Source organism: Pseudophryne corroboree, chromosome 5, assembly GCF_028390025.1.
Source record: "Pseudophryne corroboree isolate aPseCor3 chromosome 5, aPseCor3.hap2, whole genome shotgun sequence".
Classification (NCBI taxonomy): domain Eukaryota; kingdom Metazoa; phylum Chordata; class Amphibia; order Anura; family Myobatrachidae; genus Pseudophryne; species Pseudophryne corroboree.
In genome coordinates this window covers 553,089,181-553,117,171 of record NC_086448.1, presented here as the reverse complement: position 1 = coordinate 553,117,171, position 27,991 = coordinate 553,089,181, and the positions used below count along the sequence as shown (strand labels likewise).

Genomic DNA, 27,991 nt, shown 5'->3' with positions numbered 1-27,991 from the left:
GGGGGTCGGCGGCACGGCTCCAGGACGAACCCCAGGGTGAGACCTGTGTTCCGACTCCCTCTGGAGCTAATGGTGTCCAGTAGCCTAAGAAGCAAATCCATCCTGCACGCAGGTGAGTTTACTTCTCTCCCCTAAGTCCCTCGTAGCAGTGAGCCTGTTGCCAGCAGGTCTCACTGAAAGAAAAAAACCTAACTTAAACTTTTATTCTAAGCAGCTCAGGAGAGCCACCTAGATTGCACCCTTCTCGGCCGGGCACAAAAATCTAACTGAGGCTTGGAGGAGGGTCATAGGGGGAGGAGCCAGTGCACACCACCTGATCCTAAAGCTTTTATTATGTGCCCTGTCTCCTGCGGAGCCGCTATATCCCCATGGTCCTTACGGAGTCCCCAGCATCCACTAGGACGTCAGAGAAATTATTATTATTATATAATGATAATTTGCACATAAGTCTTATTATTGTGATACTCAGCTTCAAAGACGCAGTAAGTTTAGCAAAACACATGGTTTTATGTGTTGTGTTTGTTAAGTTAAGAAGTCACTGTTCTTTGAAGTCAGATACACATTGGAAAAAATGGGAATCTATTTAGCTCATACAAGAGGAAAACTTGCACATTTGTCCTCTTACATCTTTGCTCCGTGCGCTACAAGTCGTGTTACATATAATGTGCGAGTGTCGCGTGACTCGGTAGCGGCGAGCGGTTTTTCCCCCTTGAAACGCGTCTTGGTTGCAAAGCAATGCAATCTCCTATATAATTGCACAGATCTGTCACTCTGTGACTGTGTGGCTTACGCTGGGCGGAGTCACAGTCACAGAGCTAGGCCAATAGGAGGAGGACGACGGTGCCCCTCAGCCAGTCAGAGCCGCCGCTGTATGTACGGCCGCTCTGTTTTCCGCCCCCACCTCCCCCTCCCTGGCCATCCAAGACTCGCAGGCTGAGGCGGAGAGCGGCCACCCAATGCCCAGCCGCGGTCACTCCACTGCCGCCCGCCGCTCCTCCTCCCTCCCCGGCTACATCTCCCCCTCCCCGGCCATCTGAGACTCCCAGGCTGAGGCAGAGAGCGGCTGCCCAGCCGCGGTCACTCTCACTGCCGCCGCTGGCCACCCAGTGTTCCCCCGGAAATATGCTCCTCCTCTCTCCATACGTATGCACTGCACACATTTACATCATACACTGCATTACTACACACCATACATACACTGCACACCATACCTCCCCCCTCCGCGGCAACCCCACACCCGCAGCACCTCCGGACCCCATACCCCACCCACTCCACCCCTGCAACCATCCCTCCCCCACCCCCGCACCCGCCCTCCGCCATCCGCCGCAAGCACCACCCGCAGCACCCCCACAACCGCCTCTTACCCTCTAATGGCACCCCATGGACCCCCTCCCCCAGCCGCCTCTCCCCCCGCACCTGCCACTCCGCCAACCACAGCACCTACTATTCATCGTCCCCTACGTGCGCTGCTCACACCGACAGAAGGGGCTACGACCCCTTAACCATCGCACACCCTTTGCTCGTCCAATATTTAACCACTCACAATATTATGCACCCAGCCGCGGTCACTCTCACTGCTGCCGCTGGCCGCCCACCGCTCCCCGTAAATCCGCTCCTCCTCTCTCCTCGGCTCCATCTCCCCCTCTCCGGCCATCTGAGACTCCCAGGATGAGACGGAGAGCGGCCGCCCAGCCGCGGTAACTCTCACTGCGGCCGCTGGCCGCCCCCCGTAAATCCCACACTGAACTGCTGCACTACATACATACACTGCACAAATTACATACAGTATATATATATATATATATATACACATACACACACACACACATACATATACACTGCACACATTGCATACATACACATACATGCATACATCATACACTGCATTACTACACACCATACATACACTGCACACCATACCTCCCCCCTCCGCAGCACCCCAACACCCGAGGCACCTCCGGACACCCCCACATCCGTCCCTCCCCCATTCGTGCCACCCCTGCAACCGTCTCTCTCCCATATGCCGCTCCACTGCAAACGCCACCCACAGCACCCTTGCAACTGCCCCTCCCCCACCCATGGCACCCCCCGGACCCCCTCCCCCAGCCACCTCTCCCCCTGCACCCGCCACTCCCCAACTCACAGCACCTACTATTCATCGTCCCATATGTGCGCTGCTCACGCCGTCACAAGGGGCTACGGCCCCTTAACCATCGCACGCCCTTTGTTTGTCCAATATTTAACCACTCACAATATTATGATTGGAAGTAATATTCCATATAATCTAAATATTGCACGGCCGAAGGGCGTGCAAGGGTTAAGGGGGCATAGCCCCTTGCGACGGTGCGAAGAGCGCCCGTAGGGCGCAATGAGCTACCTAGTAGTACACATAGGCACATTCTGTTGTTTAAAATGATATGCAGCATTCCTATATTCTGTGTGTGACTTTTACTGTATTTGCATACAAAATTTGGGATGCAGATACAGCCGCAATTAGTCACAGATATAGGCATGCTGCATATCATTTGAATCAGCAGGATATGTAAGTGTGTCCTATTGCATTGCTTTGTGACTAAGATGCATTTTCATGGGAAAAAACATTAACTATGCTTAAAGGTTTAATAAATGCAAGTAAACATTAAAAAAAGCATCAGCAATTGAAATGTAATGCAAAGTATAAGAAGATACACTACAACTCATTAATTTCAATACACCACCTAAATTGTTGATTTTTGTGAAAAGTAATAAAAAAATAAAATTAGTCCGTGATGAATATATATTTATTTTAGCAAATACACATATTTCGTACTCATACACGTCATTTATAAATAGATTGAGTATTGATTTCCTTAAATTTTTATCTGAAAGTATTCACCCTTAGTGGTGGATCACAGCAGTGCACACTTCAATGGGTATTCGGCCCATCAACTTGTCTAAAGTTTCAGCTCCGATTACAGCCCACTTGTCTTGCAGAAACTCCCAAAGGTGATTTTGACTGTAACTTGCACATCTCGAACACACCTGTCCAGATGATCCCAAAAGGAGTTCAATTGGATTGCAATCAGGCCAAAACATGTTCTTCAGCACCTGTTGTCGTTGTTCTGACTTAACATACTTTTTGCAAAGACTGGAGGTATGTTTTGGGTTATCTTGCTGTAGTGTTAAACCACGACCAATAGAGTGGGTGCCAGAAGGGATGGCATGGCGCACCAGGATGTTGTGCTAGCGTTTGGAGTGCATGATTCCTTAGATTTGTACAAACTTTTACCAGTTGCATCACTTCCGAAACATCCCCAGACCATAATGAAACCTCCACCATACTGGACTGTGGGCTGAATGCAAGCAGGAAGCATGTGCTCGCCTGTTTTACAAGGAACTTGCGTCTCTTAGACCCAAACTCCGATTTGTCTATGAAAAGAACCTTCTTCTGACAAATGGTCCAGCTCCTGTGCTTTTTAGCACACAATAGCCTCAACTTTTTATTTATGGGCCTGAACAATGGTTGTTGAGCTGCAACACCACTCTTTAGCCACCAGCTACAAAGCAGCATTTGACGGTCGCAACTGACCCACTTTTCTTCCTCGTTTCCATTAGAGCAGCATGAATCTGACAAGCTGCTCGGAATCTGTCCTGTTTTGAACACACTCCTTCTGTTTTGTGGTCACTCGAGGTTATCCAGGTCGTGGGTAACTGCGTACACTGTTGTTTATGGCATATCATTTGAGGGTACACTGCATGCCACCAAGAGAAACCATCTCCATGTGAGCAACTTCACAAAAACTATACCCTGCATTTCTCAAAGCACCATGGCAGATCACTTTTCGATTGATAACTCCTTTCTCGGAGCCATTTACCAGACCACTTTACATGTTTTCACAGGTGTTCACAGTATCACAATACAAGGCGAACACCAGAATTTTTCCACTGTGTATGTCTTGACGAACTGGTTTTAAAATGCCATTGGGCATGTATCTGATATCACTATGAGCACCTTGTGTGTAATTTATTTTCAGGGATCAGACATTATCCGGCATTATCCCAACTTATTTACCTCGGTAAGAAAAACCTGTGCGCATGGTGCAGCCGCGCGCCCAAAATTAGGGGTCTACATTCTGTACAAAAGTCACATATCAAGTTCATCCTTTACAGAGAAATCGCAGAATCTTGGGGGGTTGAAATTGAAGAGCTGTAGTGCAATTAAAGTGAAATTAAAGCTTCCAACATAATACCTGCAAGTACATTAACAGAAAGCTTGTATTCTAGTCAATTACGTGCCAAATGTAAAGCATTTATTTCCATTCAAAATATTTATACTTGACCGTGAAAATGTTATGTGAAACACAACCAACGGCAGCATTGTGAAGGAGATGAATACACATTTATGACATTAAATAACATTATGTGAAAAATAAATAATAGAAATTGTATCTAGTGCACTTGATTAATTTTTTTTTTTCCAAAGACCTTTTAGGTGCTTTGTGATTGTCTAGCACATGTCCCAATACAGGGGACACAATTGTGCAGTCAGATGCAGAGAGCATTTTCTTCTTCATACTCCATTTCATGAGCTCAAAGCAGTAGCGATGGCAACACACCTGGAAAATCTTGAAAGTGAGTGAGGATATTTTTTTATGGAGAAACAGTTGAAGTAAAGACCGTAATGAAGAATTTAAATGGACAAAAATAAATTAAAAAATAATAATATATATATATATATATATATATATATATATATATGTAGAATTAGTTTAATTGGCGCCTTGAGGTTGTTATAACAGCCCTATCTTTTGTGACAGAATGACCTAATGTCAAATAAAATTTTGTTTAGGAAAACAATATGTTCCAACACACAAAATTTATTACAATTTATAAAAGATCATCTGATATTGTAGATATAACTGTCCATAAAACATTTCAACCACCACTAACATCCAGTGGTGGTCCACATAAGAGCAGATGTACAAACATTTCTTTTGCAAACTCCTCCTTCAAGGATTGTAAGTTGGAGGTCAGATCACAACAAATTTGTTGTGATCTTGAAATGTTTTATGGACAGTTATATCAATACAGTATCAGATGATCTTTTATAAATCTTAATACATTTTGCGTATTGGAACAAATTGTTTGTTTTCCTAAACAAGATTCTGACATTGGGTAATTCTGTCACAAAAATAGGGGTGTTATAACAACCCCAAGGCGCAATTACACTAATACTACATACATGTATTTGTATTTTTGGTACCTCATAACAGGGAACCTAGTGTAATAAGGCAGCCAACCCTAATTATTGAATGCGATCTCTACCCTATTACTCTATTTTCAATCAGCGCAGACAGATGGTTTATATATATATATATTTATATATATATATATATATATATATATATATATATATATATATACACACCGTGTGGTCGGGTGGCACTCAAGGGGACTTATTTACCAGAAATAAACACAGAGACAATGCTCCTCAGATGCTAAGGAGCATTGTCTCTGTGTTTATTTCTGGTAAATAAGTCCCCTTGAGTGCCACCCGACCACACGGTATATCTCTGCATGCAGCAAGGAGAGGCACCGGGGGCAGCTGTTATCGATAACGGAGTGCCGGTTATTGGAGAAGCTATATATATATATATATATATATATATATATATATATATATAAATATATAAATACACACACACTGCTCAAAAAAAATAAAGGGAACACTTAAACAACACATCCTAGATCTGAATGAATGAAATATTCTTATTAAATACTTTGTTCTTTACATAGTTGAATGTGCTGACAACAAAATCACACAAAAATTATCAATGGAAATCAAATTTATTAACCCATGGAGGTCTGGATTTGGAGTCACACTCAAAATTAAAGTGGAAAAACACACTACATGCTGATCCAACTTTGATGTAATGTCCTTAGAACAAGTCAAAATGAGGCTCAGTAGTGTGTGTGGCCTCAATGTGCCTGTATGACCTCCCTACAATGCCTGGGCATGCTCCTGATGAGGTGGCGGATGGTCTCCTGAGGGATCTCCTCCCAGACCTGGACTAAAGCATCCGCCAACTCCTGGACAGTCTGTGGTGCAACGTGGCGTTGGTGGATGGAGCGAGACATGATGTCCCAGATGTGCTTAATTGGATTCAGGTCTGGGGAACGGGCGGGCCAGTCCATAGCATCAATGCCTTCGTCTTACAGGAACTGCTAACACACTCCAGCTACATGAGGTCTAGCATTGTCTTGCATTAGGAGGAACCCAGGGCCAACCGCACCAGCATATGGTCTCACAAGGGGTCTGAGGATCTCATCTCGGTACCTAATGGCAGTCAGGCTACCTCTGGCGAGCACATGGAGGGCTGTGTGGCCCCCCAAAGAAATGCCACCCCACACCATTACTGACCCGCTGACAAACCGGTCATGCTGGAGGATGTTGCAGGCAGCAGAACGTTCTCCTTGGCGTCTCCAGACTCTGTAACGTCTGTCACATGTGCTCAGTGAGAACCTGCTTTCATCTGTGAAGAGCACAGGGCGCCAGTGGCGAATTTGCCAATCTTGGTGTTCTCTGGCAAATGCCAAACATCCTGCACGGTGATGGGCTGTAAGCACAACCCCCACCTGTGGATGTCGGGCCCTCATACCACCCTCATGGAGTCTGTTTCTGATCGTTTGAGTAGAAACATGCACATTTGTGGCTTGCTGGAGGTAATTTTGCAGGGCTCTGGCAGTGCTCCTCCTGTTCCTCCTTGCACAAAGGTGGAGGCAGCGGTCCTGCTGCTGGGTTGTTGCCCTCCTACGGCCTCCTCCACGTCTCCTGATGTACTGGCCTGTCTCCGGGTAGCGCCTCCATGCTCTGGACACTACGCTGACAGACACAGCAAACCTCACAGCTCGCATTGATGTGCCATCCTGGATGAGCTGCACTACCTGAGCCACTTGTGTGGGTTGTAGACTCAGTCTCATGCTACCACTAGAGTGAAAGCACCACCAGCTTTCAAAAGTGACCAAAACATCAGCCAGAAAGCATAGGAGCTGAGAAGTGGTCTGTGGTCACCAGCTGCAAAACAACTCCTTTATTGGGGGTGTCTTGCTAATTGCCTATAATTTCCACCTGCTGTCTATTCCATTTGCACAACAGCATGTGAAATTGATTGTCAATCAGTGTTGCTTCCTAAGTGGACAGTTTGATTTCACAGAAACTGTGATTGACTTGGAGTTACATTGTGTTGTTTAAGTGCTCCCTTTATTTTTTTGAGCAGTGTGTGTATATATATATATATATATATATACACACACACACACACATATATATATATATATACAAACATATTTATTTTTTTCATTTTTAGAAAAGGCATACAAATAAATGAACTCAAGAGAAAACAAAAACAGCAAACCTTAAATAATTCACATGGAATATGTCTAAGCACAGGATAATGACGTAGTAATCTTGTGTCATAAAATATGTCCATGGTTTTGCCTTTGAAGATAAAGTCAAGGAAAATGGTGAATTAACTCTCATCCCAAGAACCTCTTCTCCCCCATGCCCCTAGGAAAGAGCACAGTGTACAATCTTAAGCTGTACATGGTAGCCAAATCATGTAACCATCAAAGATGCTGGAGAGCAGCTGCAATTTTCTTGAAGAGCACATCCTCTTGGCGGCCGGAAAGTAATGATGTGACCACTGTGTTGTACTGAACCAGCCTGGCCGAAGGGAGAGTTCTACTCTCTTCAAGGTGATCAGCGCACTAGAGTATATTATGGGTCTCATTTACATTCAACGAGAGGCGGCAAATATGCCTAAGATTCTACCAAGGACACACCATAGAGTCAAGCATTCATTTATATATGAGACAGTTTGTTTTGGTGTCTGACAGAGTGTAGTAGAGGGACCTTTAAGGGAGATAACTCTGTTCCCATATTCTCCCCAGCCACTGTACTGTATAAAGTGTCTACACTAAGAAATATATTATATATATATATATATATATATATATACACACACACATATAAAAATATCTATCCAAGAAAGGACAGATGTTCCCACTACCCATCAGCTGACCCAAGTGCTTACACTAACACTTGAGTTTTGCTTTTAAATGACTCAGGATACTGTTTGGGTGGGCAATCTGGTAATGTGTGAATGGATTACTCCTAGTGTACATGTTCTGAGTTCCTAGTGACTTGCATCCAGGGCAATGTCATTACATACCTCCCAACTGTCCCGTTTTTCGCGGGCCAGTCCCTTTTTTGTTTTGGGGCTGTCCCACCTGCGGGCCGAGGTGTCCCGCGGTGGGGGACAGCCTAGCAGAGCAGTGGTGAATAGACACCGTGCGCATGCACACAGCATCTATTAATAATATAAAAGAGGGTCAGGGGGCATGCCAGCAGCTCACAGAGCGCTGGCCATGACCCCATAGTGACGGAAAATGGGGGCATGGCTCGGGATCGCGGCACTCCTGTGAAGCCTCATACCATTTATATAGGCCACGCCCTCTTCTAGACAACGTGGCTTCACCACGCCTAGCAGTCCCACTTATCAATCTCCCGATGTTGGGAGGTATGTCGTTATCACTGTGGCATGGGCCAATTCCTGCTTCGCTGTTTAGGAGGGCACATATCAGTGCCATATTTTATGAAAGTGGGTAACTTAAGATATCAATTATAAGTCTCCTTTATGTTAGACATATCTGTTTATTCTTTCAGAAAACACATTTTAGAGGCACTCGACTGGTTTGCACAAATATTACAAAAGAACATCACAAATAACTCCAAAAATAGGACACTTAAATGTTTAAAATCCCAAAGTACATTTCCAAAAAGCATAATAATTTCTAAATATAAACATGTTCTGGAAAACCTTAAAAGGTCATAGAAGATTGAGGGAATAAGGCCAATATGAGATGTGTGTTTATATTTGCAGAGCTGTATATTGAGACTGGACAGGAACCAAAAATACATTTGTGCTCTTTGATACATATCGTATACATACTAGGATACAGTAAAAAGGCAGCTAAACAACAACACAGAAATTAGGAATGTGCTGTACTCGCTCCACACTCTGGAGAGTGGAAGGTTATAAAATTATCCAAGATAGATAGGACCTGCATTGCCAAAATGCATAGAACTGAACTGACTTATTTCATGCATTAGGTTTCATGCCAAAATGGAATAGTTTCCATCTAGAAGCATCTGTTTCACATGAGAAGCATAAATTTTATGGTTTATGTTATAATAATCGGCAAGGGCATGCTGTACATTGCATATACTCAAGGTCATTAGATTTTAGAGCCAACATGGCTATACATATTAGAATTCACTAGAAGATTTTTATTGAAATTACTTTGGTTGCATTGATACTACAGTTTATATTGGTTCTTGATGTAATTATACCCACATCTTACAGTTAGGAGGTACAGTGTTGTACCTTGGCAAATTTATGCTTCACTACAGAGAAGCAAACTGAAGATCTAGGGACAGGTTAAGGGTTGCAGGGTCACGGCGTGTGTATCACCATAGCAGGTAATAGTCATATGCAATACAGATGTCATGTATGAAATGATGTTAGCCTGTAACATTAAAATCTAGAGGGGAAAAAACACTGTAAAATAACTTGAAATTGCAGTGATACAATGACTTTCTAAAACTTTAGACCTGGAATGGATTCTGGATGATTCCTGTCATGGCCAAAAAAATAGCAATAAAACCCTCTGTAAGCAGCAAAACATCATAAATCCAGAGCACTGTGACCTGCTCTCTTGCTGACACAAGACTTTTCGTGTCTCATTACTGTGGCTGAAAATAACTTGCTGGAATAAAAATGTAAATCCGTTAAAAATCAACCTGGCAGGTTATTGATAAGACTATCTTTAAGATACTCTTAAGTGTTCCAAAAACTCTCTGCATTTGTTGAACAATATAATGAGCGCTTTCACCACCAATTACAAATCTGTCAGACATGACTGTTGAGTCATTGTTTATGCATCTACTGCTGCCTGTATATAGATTAAATACTGTTATATATAAAGAACAAATACAATGCCTAACACAGACACTTTTTTCTTTAGTCAGACATTCTGTATGTCCTTTCTTCACACTTGCAGTCTCGATACATCATGGCAACTACATAATTTGCATTCCATATTTCGTGCACTATGACATACATTGGGTTTTCCCTTTGACTCCTTAGACAAGTTATAGGACAAAGTTAGTTATTCAGAGATGATCAAAATCTGCGGCCACTACAATCACCTGCTGGGGGCTGCCCAGTACAGGGCAAGGTCATCCAGCATGTGTGGCACCACCCCACAATGTAATTGCAATTGCATTGCAAAAACCTCAAAAAGAGGTTGAGTCTTGCCTATGCAACATGGCTCTGTCGCCATGTTTCAAATTGCAGGAAATGCAGGCGAGATCATTGGCCGGCCCGAAAAAACGGCCATGACATGCCTATGTTTCCTGCTGTCCTTCCTCCAAATGCCACGTCGCTGCCCCCGGACACTCATTGCCTGCCAATCATAATGCGATTGCATCCTTCTAGGATGCAATCATATAATGATTGATCATGCACACACACTGCAGCAGTTGTGCGTGCGCAGACGGACAAAAAGTGGTTGGGTGAATGCAGCAGCTGCATCCAGATCTGTATAAGGCCCAAAATCCTTATTGTAGCCGGATGTCTCCCACTGGAAAAATCCTGCTGCTCAACCCCTCTGCGCAGCTATCAATAAAGTTTGGCTGCAAAAAAGGAAACTCAGTGGTAGTGAAGAAAAAAAAAGTGTCAGACAACAAAAGGGTGGTGAAGGGGAGAAGCTGCCAGCTTTGCTGCACAATGCATTATCTGGCACGCCAGGACACACATGTGCAGATGCACCAAGACTGGTTGGTAAAGCAGCAATAGGGGTAGGTTACATTAAGGGAGAAGGACAAAATATAATACATTTAATAGAACTATTACAGAGTAGATCACAGTATAACAATTAAGCAAATTATTTAAGCAATAATCCAAAATACGGGAAAAAGCCCAGATTACCGATAGATAAACCAGGGAGACCAGACTGCAGATAATTTAACTGAGAGAGAGACAATGCAAGAAATATACAATAGAAATGGAAATTGCTTTAAGAAAACGACATGAGAGTTGGTTATGCTTAGAGATGTCAGGCAGGGAATATGGAAGGAAGGACCCTAAAGCATATGAATCAGCAAGATAAGATGATGGATATAAAGGAGCTGCTTCCTGACAATCCCCAAAAATTCAAAGCAGTCTGCACTTCTATCCGCATGAATAAAGAAGTGAGTTTTCCTGATACAGTTTGCGGATGCGAGCAGGGATGAGGCACCATCAGAGAAACAGATCAGTCATATTTTTTAAAATACACATGCAAGAGGAAGAAGTTATACATTATATATAATTATGTTACAAATCTAAAGTTCAAAGGTCTACACTAAACCCCGCGCAATCTGTGTATTGTGCATTTTCTAAGTATATAACTATGTATCTCATCAATTGTAACGTGTGGAAGTATCAGGGGAGATTTTAGGACACTATTCTGGCTTGGTTTTTATCTATCCTGACAGAGTAATGTGGGCCATAAATCTACAGGCCGATTCTGATCTGCCGATCTATGGATATCGATGATAAAGTCTGAGTCTGTATATGAACTGCCAGATACGAAGCAAAACAAAAGCTGGGTACACACTTGTGGATCCCCGGCTGAACGGGTAAATGCTACCGCTCAGCCAGACTGTGTGTGTGTATCCAGATGTGACCCTGTGAGGTGGGGCAGCAGCAGGGGGATAGCGGCTCCTCTATGAGGATCGGGAGGTCGCATGTGCAGCACATAAGGTGTGACTTCCTGGACCCAACCGTTGCAGGAGCGTAATAAGCTGCTTATAGGCTAACGCTCCGGCATTGGCACAGAACACACAGCTATGCAATCAGCGGCCATTCACCAGAAATCGGTAGAATGGGCCGACGATTGTATAGGTATATACCCAGCTTAACTGCTCTTGTATTGTAATATATTTCCATAATCTTCACCAATGTTTCCTTTCACAGAGAGGTACAAAAATGGGGCTGTTTCAGTTGTTTAAATCAGGAGGTTTTGTTGCTGGACTGTATATAATGCTTATGGTGGTCATTCCGAGTTGATCGCAGCCAGCAACTTTTTGCTGCTGCTGCGATCAACTAGTCTACGCCTATGGGGGAGTGTATTTTAGCTTAGCAGGGCTGCGATCGCTTGAAAATTTCAAGTAAAACAAGACTAGCCCTGGACATACTTACCCTGTGCGACGATCTCAGCGATGCTGGGGCCGGCTATGACGTCAGACATCCGCCCTCCGTTCTCCTGGACACGCCTGTGTTTTCATCTCCACTCCCCGAAAACGGCTGGCAACGGTCTGGTGACGCCCAGGTACGCCTTCTTTCTGTCAATCTTCTTGTGGTCGGCTCTGCGACCGCTTTCTTCGTTGTCCTGGACGTAACCCGGCGACCCCTGTCGCCGGGCAACGTTGCGCATGCGCAGTGCGGCCACCGCGCATGCGCATTCCGGACCCGTTCGCACCGCAGCGACAAACCGCTGCGTGCGAATGGGTCGGAATGACCCCCTATGATACTAATTCTGGGTAATCCTTATGACATTAAATATTGCTTATTAGTTAATAAAATTTAAGTTGGGAAAACAAAAGGGTCTACAAAATAAGGATACAGTACACAGCTTGTTGCAATTGAAAATAATGTTCCACCTTACTTTTTATTTTAGTAAGACAGATTTGCTGATTCAACATAAGACTGCTGGCTTTACTAATTCACATTTGTGCCCAGCTAACATCTTGCAGAAAGTCAATGCAGCAAATCGCCAGGTAGCAATATCAGTTTCATATCTGTACGCAGTTATTAAAATTCCATTAAACATAATCTTCCAAAGCCAATTTAGCCAAAATGATCCCACAGAAAACTTTGGAATCAATGCAATATTAAAGTTAAAAAAAAAAAAAGTTCAACTTGTGTTTCCTTAAAACAGAAACAAAAACCTTATAGCTTGTGTCCCTGGCATCACTGCTTTCTCCTGTGCGGTACATTAATAAGCAGAAACATGTGGCAAATGTGGAATGCTGCCCAAATGCAGAAAGAAGCATTCCTATTTACCTGAACACATCATCATACTGTATCAGGACAATGTATGTTGGTCATCATGGGTATTCAATCTTCAACCTGTGGACCTCCAGCTTTTGTGGAACTACACATCCCAGAATGGCCTGCTCAGTTTTAGCATGCCTTTATGGCAAAACTGTGGCAGGGCATGTTGGGATGTGCAGTTCCACAGCAGCTGGAGGGCCGCAGGTTGAAGACCCATGGTCTACATGATCCAAGAAGGCAGGGGCACCAGAATGTTTTCAAGTTCGGAGGTGGGTGGGTGGGGGGGTATCAGAAAAAATAAAATAAAATTAGACGGGATGTTCCAATAGGCTCAGCATGGCCACGCCTCCTCCCAGTAATGCATCTGTGAAGAGGCGGTTAGGGTAGCAAATGGCATAGCACGCTGTGGCAGCACACTTTTTAAAGGACAAGTCATGGCGGGTATGACAGCTTGCAAAGCGCGCACCATGCAGGGGGAGGTATATACTGTCTTGCTGCCCAACTCTAAGCAATATAGATCACCACAGCAACACTATTCCCAGTGCTTCCCATGTGCAGCTCTGCAGCAATCAGCCACATTCTACACAAGCCGTCTCATTCCCAGTGGTCACATGGGGAGAGATGCATGGATGCTGGTCTTTGCCCAGGGTGTGTGGGTGTGCCTGGACTGCAGTGCACCAGGGCTCAAAGTCACTGTGCGTCTACCCCTCCACTATATGCTGCTGCTAGTGTCCTGGATCTGTTCACTGTGTAGGCACAGCAATAGGACATCATCAAAGCAGTGTCATCTTAAGTCCAATGAGTGGAAAAGCACTTTTCTATACCTACGGATATCCCCAGCTGTGATAGAATCGGCACCCTATTTAAGAGTCAACCACTGTCAGAGACTTGGTACAAGCTGTTCACAGACCTGAATTATGGCAGCGGCAGTCGGGTACCTGTCCCCTTTTGACCATCAGGCCCTAGGGCCAAACCAGTACTGCCATGTCAGTAATCCAGCTCTGTGTGGAAGCCCCAATACAGTGTTTGCCCTGGTACTCTTATTATGTAGTCCTTATCACTAAATATTCATGCATTGGTAATTTAATATCAAGTGATCCTTTAAAACACACACAAAAAAAAGAATTGCTTAGCGATTATTTTGTAGTGCTCCCAGGTCTGTCTAGGACGTACAAAGTATGATGGTGTAAGTAACCTTGGAAATTATTCGCAAATGTTGGCAACTTTGCAAGGAAGATGTAATTTATCTCCTCGACACACGTTAAAATCTCCTCTACACATATGAAAATAAATCTCTTGCCTAAGCATGTAATATACATTTAAACCCACAGAGTCTTGTATTGTTTGCAGATAGTCACTGGCTTTCCAACTCAGCATCTCTCTGTTGTATTCCCTCACTAGATTTTGCATGCTATGCAGTACTCTGGAAGCCGTCTTGGGTTATAAACACAACTTCCAGCACTAATGTCCCCATTTGTCATAGCAATTACAGAGCAGACCAATGCCATCACTAAACGGTCACACTGCAAGCTCCACAGCTCACTTTGCTCGTAAATTAAGTGTTTCTCCTTTTCATAAGGTTAGAGTAGTTTAATTACTGAAGCTCAAGGTACCCCTTGTAAAGCTTGTATGAAATCTACACTGGCTCTATATACTATGGCTCACTGCGCAGAACTAGAAAAGAAGTTGTCTGATAAAATTAATATGGCTGATCCCTGATTAAAACATATCTGATCTGACCCATTTAACTATACAATCCAATAGAATGATTGGCCTTTGCATTCACATCTGTCCAAATTATCCTACAAAAATTTCAGCTGGAGAAAACATATATAGAGATCAATTAGCACTGAGCATCATAGAAAGGTCTTATTAATAATAAAAACAAACACTGTTATTAAGAAAAAAAAAATTAACGATAGTTGGTAAACCTATTAAAATAAAAGTGGGTACAAATATTTTTTGCCAAGACTTTATAAAATACTATTTGCAAATCAAATAGGAAATTCAATAAACATTTCTAAGCATACAAAAGTAATTAAATTCTACAAGTTAGATTTATAATTCTGATAACTAAAATAATTTATGTGGTAGAATGAAGGCAAAGGGCATTAGTGAGCCATAGATTCTGTGTGGGGCAGAAGGGATCCGCCACCACAGGGAAGAAAAAGCAGATGTGAGCACACCTGATTGCTGAAGAGTGCAAATAGTCTAGGTGAAACGGTTATGCTGGGTACACACTGGCCGATATATTGGCCGTTCTGTTGAATGGCCAAAATATTGCTGGCCCGTCAGCCAGCGTTTACCAACGATATGTCTGTGAACGCCGCTGACGTCAGTCACGACGGATCGGGCAGTGTGTATGCACAACACTCTACCTGATCCGCCTATAGATATATCTGCAGATCCATTGATCTGTAGATATATCTACAAGTGTGTACCCACCCTTACACCCGACAAGTTTCCCGAGTCACAGTGGTAAAGGGGGATTAATACGGTTTTCATCTAACTTCCTAAATTTCAAATTAGAAATGCCTCAGTGCAAAGTTTTATTTTGTAGTAGCAGTATAATAATACAGGTTGAGTATCCCTTATCCAAAATGCTTGGGACCAGAAGTATTTTGGACATCGGATTTTTCTGTATTTTGGAATAATTGCCTACCATAATGAGATATCATGGCGATGGGACATAAGTCTTAGCACAGAATGCATTTATGTTTCATATACACCTTATACACACAGCCTGAAAAAATGTTTAGCCAATATTTTTAATAATTGTGTGCATTAAACAAAGTGTGTGTACATTCACACAATTCGTTTATGTTTCATATACACCTCATACACACAGCCTGAAGGTCATTTAATACAATATTTGTAATAACTGTGTGTACCAAAGAAAGTTTGTGTACATTGAGCCATCAGAAAACAAAGGTTTCACTATCTCACTCTCACGCAAAAAATTCCGTATCTCGGAATATCCCGTATTTAGGAATATTTGGATATGGGATACTCAACCTGTAGTAGTATTATTTAAAGTATATTTATAAAAACTGGGTCTCCCATACCCAAAATGCTTGGAACCAGGAGTATTTTAGACTTCGGATGTTTCCGTATTTTGTAATACAGGTTGAGTCTCCCTTATCCAAAATGCTTGGGACCAGAGGTATTTTGAATATGGGATTTTTCCGTATTTTGAAATAATTGCCTAACATAATGAGATATCATGGTGATGGGACCTAAATCTAAGCACAGAATGCATTTATGTTACATATACACCTTATACACACAGCCTGAATGTAATTTTAGCCAATATTTTTTATAACTTTGTGCATTAAACAAAGTGTGTGTACATTCACACAATTCATTTATGTTTCATATACACCTAATACACACAGCCTGAGGGTCATTCAATACAATATTTTTAATAACTGTGTGTATTAAACAAAGTTTGTGTACATTGAGCCATCAAAAAACAAAGGTTTCACTATCTTACTCTCGCTCAAAAAAGTCCGTATTTCGGAATATTCCGTATTTCGGAATATTTGGATATGGGATACTCAACTTGTATTAGCATACTAGTGTTTACTCCAAGTCTGGAGTGGGGAAGGGCACCTGGCCGACTGCGTTAGTTTCGCTGCACCTTTTCCCTGCAGTACACTTCCGATTTTCGCTCTACTGCGATTAGTCGCTTACTGCGCATGCGCAAGGTTCGCAGAGCGCATGCGCTTAGTTATTTTACACAAAAGTTAGGTATTTTACTCACGGCCTAACGAGGATTTTTCATCGTTCTGGTGATCGTAGTGTGATTGACAGGAAGTGGGTGTTTCTGGGCGGTAAACTGGCCGTTTTCTGGGAGTGTGCGAAAAAACGCTGGCGTTTCTGGGAAAAACGCGGGAGTGTCTGAAGAAACGGGGGAGTGTCTGGGCGAACGCTGGGTGTGTTTGTGACGTCAAACCAGGAACGAAAACTGACTGAACTGACCGCAATGTAGGAGTAAGTCTGGAGCTACTCAGAAACTGCTAAGAAATTTCTATTCGCAATTCTGCTAATCTTTCGTTCGCAATTCGCTAAGCTAAGATACACTCCCAGAGGGCGGCGGCTTAGCGTGTGCAATGCTGCTAAAAACAGCTAGCGAGCGAACAACTCGGAATGAGGGCCATGGTTTTGCCCAACTGCTAACAAATTTGCTGCTGCGATCAACTCAGAATTAGGCCCTATGTACTTACTGACCTTTGTGGCAAATGTTACAAGCGAAAAACTGAATGTTAGTTCGAAGACGGTAATACATACAATGCATCCGGAAAGTATTCACAGCGCTTAACGTTTTCCACATTTTGTTAGGTTACAGCCTTGTTCCAAAATGTAATAAATTAAGTTTTTCCATCAAAATTCTACACACAATACCCCATAATGACAACGCGAAAAAATAGGATTTTAAATACCTACCGGTAAATCCTTTTCTCGTACTCCGTAGAGGATACTTAGGTCCAGTTAGTACCATGGGGTATAGACGGGTCCACTAGGAGCCATGGGCACTTTAAGAATTTGATAGTGTGGGCTGGCTCCTCCCTCTATACCCCTCCTACCAGACTCAGTCTAGGATACTGTGCCAGAGGAGATGGACATACTTTGAGAGAAGGATAGATAAGGAGAGTGGTGAGATTCCGAACCAGCACACACAACAAGAGGAAAGCCAAGCTAACCAAATATGAAACAGGAACAGCAACGGCTGAACCAACATTACTTAACCAAGTAACTTTGCAGGAAGAACGAAGCACTGGGCGGGTGCCCAGTATACTCTAAGGACTACGAGAAAATGATTTACCGGTAGGTAATTAAAATCCTATTTTCTCTTACGTACTAGAGGATACTGGGTCCATTAAGTACCATGGGGATGTACCAAAGCTTCCAAACCGGGTGGGAGAGTGCTGAGGTTCCTGCAGAACTGATTGGCCTCTGAGGACCTTCAGTTTGGTCAAAGTATCGAACTTGTAGAACTTAGCAAACGTGTTGGAACCTGACCAAGTAGCTGCTCGGCAGAGCTGTAAAGCCGAGACACCCCGGGCAGCAGCCCAGGAAGAACCCACCGACCTAGTAGAGTGGGCCTGTACAGATTTTGGACATGGCAAACCTGCCGTGGAATAAGCATGCTGGATAGTAAGTCTGATCCAACGTGCAATTATCTTTGAAGCAGGACACCTAATCTTATTGGTATCATAAAGAACAAACAGCGAGTCCGTTTTTCCGTGACGAGCTGTTCTTTTCACATACACCAGCGTTTTTCAACCGCTGTGCCGCGGCACACTAGTGTGCCGCCAGTGGTTGTCAGGTGTGCCGCGGCCCGCAGACAGTGCCCCACCGCCTGCCTGATGGTGCCTGGTTCCACCTGCTGTTGGACTTGGGTAGCGCTGTCAACTCTTCCGTGGCCCGACCTATGGTCACATGCTGTGACACGTTACGCACGCCACGCCGCATTCCCGCCTGCACTCAGTACTGGTGTGTGCTGCGGACTGCCTTGCACTGCTCGTGGATATACAGGACTTCAGGTTGACATTACTGTGGGGGCTAAGAGTACTATTACAGGGGGGGCCGGGCAGTGTGTGTGTACTATTATAGGGAAAGGGGGGGCAGTGTGTGTGCAATTACTGTAGGGCTGTAAGTACTATTACGGGGGGGGGGGGGCAGTGTGTGTGCAATTACTGTGGGGTGGTAGTGTGGAATTACTGTGGAGGGCAGTATGTTTGATTCATAACTGTTGGGGCCTATGTGCTTGATAACTGTGGGGGCTAAGGTGTTTAATTACTGTGGAGGCCAATGTATTTCTTTCTCCGGGGGAGGGGTGGGGGTCTGATAGCATGCCTTCGCAATTTTAAAGTCTTGTCAGGTATGCCGTGAAAAAGGTTGAAAATCACTGACATACACCTTCAAAGCCTTCACAACATCCAAAGACTTTGAAGTAGCAAAAGTGTCGGTGATACCCGGAACCACAATAGGTTGGTTGATGTGAAACACAGACACCACTTTAGGAAGAAATTGCTGACGAGTTCTGAGTTCAGCTCTGTCCTCATGGAAAATTAAATATGGACTTTTGTGAGACAAAGCCCCCAACTCCGAAACATGTCTTGCTGAAGCCAAGGCCAACAGTGTGATGGTCTTCCACGTAAGATATTTTACATCCACCTCCTGTAACGGTTCAAACCAGTCCGATTGGAGGAACTGCAGCACCAGGCTGAGATCCCAAGGTGCCGTAGGAGGCACAAAGGGAGGTTGGATGTGCAGAACACCTTTCAAGAACGTCTGGACCTCAGGAAGACAAGCCAATGGTTTCTGAAAGAAAATGAACAAGGCCAAAATCTGGACTTTTAAGGAGCCAAACATAGGCCCACATCCACGCCTTCAAAAATTGTGAAGATCTTATGGTGCGCTAAAGCTGCCTATTGACTTTTCAGTGAAACCAGGTGTCACTGCACACCCCAACATAAAAATGTAAGAAAAAAATATCACCAAAAAATCTTCAGGCGCTGATGTAGATCATGGGGGGTACTTCTCAATGATCTAACTGAACATCAGTATATTGACCCTCAAACAGAAAGAATAAACATACAATAGTGTATTACTGATATACAATATAAATTGTCCTTCTCTATGTAGGTAGAATCCGTACCGTAGGATAATGTCTAACTAATAGACAATATGCGTGTGTGGGAAAGAGGATACGATCCTATTGCGATTCCAAGTGTGTCATCAGTCCGTCACTCCATTTTCAGTGTATCTCACAAATAAATAAAAGCAAACATAGTGTAATACTGATAACAATAAATATGAAATTTCTATATAGGTAGAATCCGTACCGTAGGGTAGTGTCTAACCAATAGACAATATGCATGTGAGGGAGAGGGGATACGACCCTATTAGAATTCCAAATATATCATCTGTCCATCCACGCCTGCCTGCAGAAAAAGCAGGAAACGTCCCAGATGAAATTACACTGCAAAAATAATTTCTGCCAAATACAATGGTAATGCTTAGACGTTACCCCCTTCTTGGCTTGGATGATAGTCGGGAAAACATTGTTAGGGATCCCTCTCCTGGCTAGAATCAGCCGTTCAACTTCCATGCCGTCAAATGTAGCCGCGGTGAGTCCTGATAGACGAACGGGCCCTGTTGCAGAAGATTCTTGCAAAGAGGTAGAGGCCACGGATCTTTGAGGAGCACCTCCAGAAGGTCCGCGTACCAGGCCCTTCTTGGCCAGTCCGTAGCAATAAGTATTGCGTGAACCTTTTCCCTTTTTATTTTCTTTAGAATTCTTGGGATAAGAGGAAGTGCAGGAAAAATGTACACCATCTGATAGACACATGGAGTCGTCAGGGCGTCTACCGCCACTGCCTGTGGGTCTCTTGACCTGGAACAATACCACTTGAGCTTCTTGTTGAGCTGAGAGGCCATCATGTCGATTTGTGGATATCCCCATCGACTTGTCAAGCACCTGAACACTTTCGGCTGAAGGCCCCACTTCCCTGGGGGCAGGTTGTGTCTGCTGAGGAAGTCTGCTTCCCAGTTGTCTACTCCCGGAATGAAGACTGCTGACAATGCCACAGCGTTTCTTTCTGCCCAGAGGAGAATTCTTGACACCTCTGACATTGCTGCTCTGCTCTTCGTTCTGCCCTGTCGGTTTATATATGTCACTTCCGTCACATTGTCCGACTGGACCTGAATGGTCCGATCTTGAAGATGATGCGAGGCCTGCTGAAGGGCGTTGTATACGGCCTTAAGTTCCAGAATGTTGACTGGAAGAGTGACTTCCTGACTTGACCATTTTCTTTGAACTTGCGCCCCCTGAGTGACTGCTCCTCAACCTCTGAGGCTTGCGTCTGTGGTTAACAGAATCCAGTTCTGAACACTGAACCTCCGATGAGGTGAGAAGTCTGTAGCCACCACAGAAGGGAGATCCTGGCTTTTGGCAACTGATGGATCCTCTGGTGCATACGAAGATGCGATCCGGACCATTTGTCCAATAGATTGAGCTGGAAGGGTCTTGCATGAAACCTTCTGTATTGCAGAGCCTCATAAGAGGCCACCATTTTACCTAGAAGGCGAATGCATAGATGCACAGACATCCAGGTTGCCTTCAGGACGTCCCGAACCATCGACTGGATCACCAATGCCTTCTCCAATGGAAGGAACACTTTCTGCGACTCCATGTCCAGAATCATTCCCAGGAATGGGAGCCTCCTTGTTGGCTCTAGGTAAGATTCCAGAAGGTTCAGAATCCACCGGTGATCCTGGAGGAGTTTGGATGAGAGACCAATGCTGTCCAGCAACCTTTCCCTGGATGGTGTTTTTTATCAGGAGATCGTCCAGGTATGGAATTATGTTCACTCCCCGTTTGCGGCGTAGAAACATAATCTCTGACATCACCTTGGTGAACAACCTCGGTGCCGTGGAGAGACCAAAGGGCAGGGCTTGGAACTGGTAGTGACAGTCCTGCAGTGCAAACCGTAGATAAGCCTGATGAGGCGGCGAGATCAGAATGTGAAGGTACGCATCCTTTATATCCAGAGACGCTAGGAATTCCCCCTCCTCTTGACCTGAGATTACCACTCTCAGAGACTCCATCTTGAATTTGAACACCTGTAAGTATGGGTTCAAAGACTTGAGATTCAGAATCGGTCTTACCGAACCATCTGCTTTCGGTACTACGGACAAGTTGGAATAGTACCCCTTGTTGAGCAGATGAGGTGAAATTGGAACAATGACCCGAGTCTGTACCAGTTTTTGGATGGCATACTGTAAAGTTATACTTGCCTCTTGTGAAACTGGCAATCCTGATTTGAAGAATTTGTTAGGTGGGAGCTCTTCGAAATCCAGTCTGTAGCCCTGGGAAACAAGATCTATGACTCAGGGATCCTGGCACAAACTTGACCAGATCTGACTGAAGAATTGTAGTAGGGCTCCCACCTGACAGCCTTCCAGGCATTGTGGTCCACTGTCATGCTGAAGTCTTTGAGGAAGCAGAGCCTGAGCTCTGTTCCTGAGCACCTGCAAGTGCTAGTTTGCGTGGTTTACCTCTAGCGCTGCTGGAGGACGTATAAGCACCTCTGGATTAGCCCTTGAACTTGTCCGTCTGAAAGGACTGTAACTTAGAAGCTGAATAAGTGTTCTTGGTTGGGGGGCTGCGGAAGGAAGATACGTAGACTTACCCGCAGTAGCTGTGAAGATCCATTTGTCTAGTTCATCTCCAAACAAAGGCCTCTCCTGTGAATGGTAGGCCTTCCACGCCTTTCCTGGAGTCCGCGTCAGCAGTCCACTGGCGTAGCCACAGGCCCCTGTGTGCAGACACTGCGGTGGTGCATGCATTAAGCAAGCCTCTCTCTTTTATGGCTTCCACCATAAAGTTTGCAGAGTCCTGTATATGCTGCAGGAGTAAAACAACATGCCCCCTAGACAAGGAATCTAATCCCTCAATTAGGTTGCCTGACCATTTTGGAATGGCTATTGTGATCCACGCACATGCAATAGTGGGTCTTTGGGCCACCCCAGCAGCTGTGTACAATGATTTGAGTGTAGTCTCAATTTTACGATTAGCCGTGTCTTTTAGGGAGGCTGCACCAGGAACAGGCAATACAATTTTTCGTGACAGCCTAGAGACTGATGTGTCCACTATCGGTGGATTTTCCCAATTATTCCTATCCTCCAGAGGAAAGGGAAAACATGAGAGCAACCTTTTAGGGATCTTAAATTTTTTATCAGGATTAACCCACGGTTCTTCAAACAGGGTATTCAATTCCTTTGACTGAGGACTTCTTTTTTACATTAAAATAAGATTCCTCACACTACTGACACTTTATCAGCAATATGCAGAACATCTCTGATAGCTTCTATAAGAGCATCTATTCCCTGTGACAGAGCTGCATCCCCCGCTACCTCCAAGTCTGACCCTTCAGCGTCAGAGTCAGACTGCAGGATATGGACCAAAGATCGCTTTTGCGGACAAATGGTAGGGGATTGAGACGCTGTTTTGGGGATTGAGTCTCTGCTCATAAACTAAACCACAGCCTTTTTTAAGTATTGCGTCTCTTTCTCATTGTGGGACAATTTTGTAGAAAGTGGAGATCATTCCTTTCAGAGAATTAACCCACTCTGGATCAGTCCCGCTATTCTGTGAACTCTGAGTACCCAGTAGTGAGATCCCTGGTGAAGAGGAACACTCCGCTGTACAAGAAACACACTCTTTGCCTGACATAATGTAAATGTGACACACACACACACAGGAAAAGGTTAAGCACAATTAACCCACAAAGAGCTCTTCAGGGAGACACAGAGTTGTTTGGAGCAAGCCCCCACCGCGCCCTTACCGCTAATGCATAGCTTAGCTGGGTCACAGACTAAGTACCCTGATAGGGGACTTAGTACACTAGTAATCACTCCACACCTGCTATGACCCCCTGGTACCGCTGAGGTAATTTGGAGTCACACTGGAGGAGCTGCACGTCCCTGTTAGTCCGTGTCTGTGTCCACTGCAGAGGGAAAATGGCACTAGTGAGCTGCTGTATCCTTTCATAGTGAAGCCCCGCCCCTTGAATGGTGCGCGTTTTTCACACTTTTTTTCTACTGGCTGAGGAATTTGGTGCTTAAAATGGACAGAAACCGTTTTAAGGCTGTGTTGCCAGTATGGGTACCGTGTACAGTGTACGGAGATGCAGTTGTGTACTGTGTCTGGAGACACATTCTGGCCTGTTTAGAATCAGTGCGTCTCCATACCCTATTGACGCCATAATGGCCAGCGCCCCGCTAACCGGGATGCCGGCTCAATACTCACCACACTTCATTCTTCTGGCTCTGTTAGGGGTGGCGGTGTGCTGTGGGAATGTACACTCGCCGTGGTGGGGCTTGCCAATATTTCCTTCAGGAGGTCAGCGTCCTGCCAGCGGGGAACGGGACCATTAACCCTTCAAGAGGTTGCCACCCCCCCCCCCCAAGTCCCACTAAGCAGGAAGGCTGGTGCCACCCAGCCCTGCCTGAAAATAACAAATATATAAAATAAATACAGAAAACTCTTCAGGAGCTTCCTCCAGCGTGACCGGCTCCTCCGGGCACATTTCCTAAACTGAGTCTGGTAGGAGGGGCATAGAGGGAGGAGCCAGCCCACACTATCAAATTCTTAAAGTGCCCATGGCTCCTAGTGGACCCTTCTATAACCCATGGTACTAAATGGACACCAGTATCCTCCAGAATGTAAGAGAAAAGTTTTTTTTAGATTTTTGCAAATTTATTACAAAATAAAAAACTAAGAAATCACATGTACATAAGTATTCACAGCCTTTGCTCAATACTTTGTTAATGCACCTTTGGCAGCAATTACAGCCTCAAGTCTTTTTGAATATGATGCCACAAGCTTGGCACACCTATTTTCAGTTTCGCCCATTCCTTGGCACACCTATTGCAGTTTCGCCCATTGCTCTGCAGCACCTCTCAAGCTCCATCAGGTTGGACGGGAAGCGTCGGTGCACAGCCATTTTCAGATCTCTCCAGAGATGTTCAATATGATTCAATTGTGGGCTCTGGCTAGGCAACGCAAGGACATTCACAGAGATATCCTGAAACCACTCCTTTGATAACTTGGCTGTGTGCTTAGGGTCATTGTCCTGCTGAAAAATGAACCGTCGCCCAAGTTTGAGGTCAGGAGCGCTCTGGAGCAGGTTTTCATCCAGGATGTCTCTGTATTTTGTTTCTGTTATCTTTCGCTGTGAATACTTTCCGGATGCATTGTAGATAGGTCATGGTGCAGCCATCCCTTCCGGCTACAGTGATTAACCTGCGGCAAGACACTTTTTGACTTTTTCACACAGTGTGTATTCGGTCAGGTTAAGAATTATAGATCACAATGTGTGAGAGGGTGATAGTTCTTAATGTAGCAGCGAGAAATGAAGCTGATCTTTTATAAAATTTAGTTGCCCCCAAAGTGCTAAATGAAGCACATTGTCTATAGAGCAAAATTTATGGTAATAGATGTCTTTCTATGTGGTATTCAAATTTTTTGTTTATTATAAATTATACTTTAAGCATTTTGAAGGTGTCCACTTGCTGTCTACCCTTTACAGGAATTGAGCATGACCACAATATTCCCAATATCCTATTTGAAAATGATTTCATAACCCCAGTGGTGTGAGGCAGCAAAACTATGAATACTAATCCTTGTCTCTAAAGGTGCTACAGTACACAAAGTGCCCAGATTCAAGCCCGCATGCAGTACCGATTTGGTTGTAAAAAATGACCCATTGCTTTGTGACATACCCATGTGCAGTGCCCTGGACATTGCAACATGATCGACATGCTGCAGGTGTTTTGGTGGTGGAGACAAGGAACGTTTATTAAAGCGGAGTTGGGTCACCTGAATAACCTGAGGGTAACGCAGATGCTGCAACCGATGGTTGTGATGCTGATCAGACGATGCAGAGGCCAGCTGATCAGGGAAACCGCCAGTGGGTGTCTTTTTACACAAGATGTCTACTGTGTCTTTTGTATATTTTTGCACAGCCACTATGTACAAAGACGTGGTGGTGGTACCATTTACTTCCACCTCTGACTTGGGCCCACATTACTGTGCGTTTTCCAGAATCTGTTCTACCTCCTGAAGCAATCTAGATTAGAATATGGTATGAAGGATTGACTGGGATTATGTGATCCAGAACAAATGCCTTTAGATATGGATGACATATCGACCCCAGTAAAAGAATAATAATATCTTGAGTTTATTTTGGAAATGTATCATTTGGAGATCTTCCACTGCCTTCAGTTTTAGTCATCACAATTACAGTAGGATCCAGAGAAAACCGCAACAAACTTGCACATTTTGTTTTTGGCTAGGATGTGAAACCACTTACAAGATTCACCAATGCTGGCAAAGCAACCACCCCACTGTAATGTACACATTGTGCTGAAGAATATGCAGTTTCCTCACAACCCATTCACAAAACGTTTTCCAGGATGTCCAACATTCAAACCCAGTATATACACAACTCATAGGCTGGAAACTGTAACTATTAAACTAGCCATACACAGTACTCTGATGACACATTTAAGATTGAACTTGATTTTATATCTATTAAACATTATTTTGGTTTATGTCCATATTTCTTACTAGCTATTTTACATGGATTATTAAATGTACAGTGCATGACAATGATAAACTGTCCATACTGTATAACTTTTACTGAAAAACAAATGCTGTTAGTTTGGATAGCTAGACTTCTAAAAAAGAAAGAACGTAATATTCACTAACTTTGGTAACCATAAAATACTGTGATGCAATGAATTCATAAAATAAACATTTTGCAACATAAGCAAAAGTAGCCTAAGAGGAGTTTGACAATGTAACTGCCTAAGGGATTTTCTTCCACATGTTTAGCTGAAGTGTAAACTCAACAGTGGGTGTTTGCAATAAAACACAGTTTATATTAACACAATGATGCTCAAACTCCCTTTCCAAATTAAATGTGCTTATTGTGCTGTAAAGGAATTCACCTTTAGTTTGAGGAACATAGATTTTAACTATCGAACAACAGGAAGTGAAGGTGATAAATGCAATGATAAGGATAACCTATAGCTGACACAGTCACATATTGCAATGGGGCAGTAAGTGTACAACTTATGAGAAAGGTACACTCAAGATGTAGAAAGTTCTTCTTAGGAGAACTAAAGTTGAACATGAATTTCAAACATAACAATGTTAGCATATTAATATATTTAACAGTACTGTTGAATGTACTGTAGCTTCTAAAAAAAATGAATGATAAAACTAAATATGAATTTGTGCATGTATATATGCACATGCTACACTTGCTTTGCTCGTACTCAGTCTATTTATTTAAATGAATGATGCTGAATAAAATTCATTTTCTACAAGCTTTAATATTTTGGTGGCACACAGAGAATCACAAGTCATGGCTGTACGTTGTTGATAAGGAGGAAGATGTGTGTGTTGGGGGGAGGAAAACTTCTACACTGATGCAAAGTTGGACATGTTAAGCAATTCATCATACTGCAAATGGATGAGAGGATACTAGCATACCATATGTTGCCATTACAGAGGGAGAATGTTATCCTGCATAAATTGATAAAAAGCCATGCCAACTGACAGTTGTTCCTTCTGCTTTCTTTCATTTTTTTTAATTTACAGAGAGCGTTACATTATCTTAGATGGCAATTTAATGCTCCAATGTAAGCAAAAACTTACAACTTGCAAAAAGAAACAAGTCCTATAGGATCAGGAACATATGTCTAAATAAATGCTTAAAGTGTCTTTTTTTTATATAGTTGCCACAGTAGAATCGATCTAAACATGCATTATAGTTAAGATCAGAGTGACTGTACGCAATATGGTTATTAGTCTTATATTCTGATTTTTGGAGGGCCAAATCTAATTAACATCAGAACCATTATTTAACAAGGCTCATATTTGAAAAGCAACACATCTCCCTGTTATTATTTAAGGTTCAAGCTGGCACATTATACTGATGTAGTCCGCTTTATTGTTCCTCTGATGTTCAGGTATAAACCCCCCCCGTACGTGCTGCAGAATGTTAATGGATGGCTATAGCTGTTTTTTTCCCAATCCAACAGGCCGAGTTTTGCCTCTTATTCAATTGTCATTTGAAAAGCCCTTTACAATGTACCTATCATAAGCTACAGGTTGCAACAATTAGGGATAGTAAACTTATGTGAGTAGTCATGAATAATATGTATGGAGAAAAAAAAAGTATCTCTAGGTAGCAAAAACACAGACAGAGGCTATATTAACCCATTGGCAGGTAGGTAAGAGTCACACATAAATTATCAGCGGTAAAGTATCC

At 43.6% G+C, this 27,991-nt stretch overlaps 1 protein-coding gene across 2 annotated transcripts in view; it reads right to left on the bottom strand.

The window, feature by feature from the left end:
- CDKAL1 (CDK5 regulatory subunit associated protein 1 like 1) overlaps positions 1–27,991 on the bottom strand; it is a 1,663,077-nt gene that overhangs the window by 896,731 nt on the left and 738,355 nt on the right. The window lies entirely within an intron of this gene.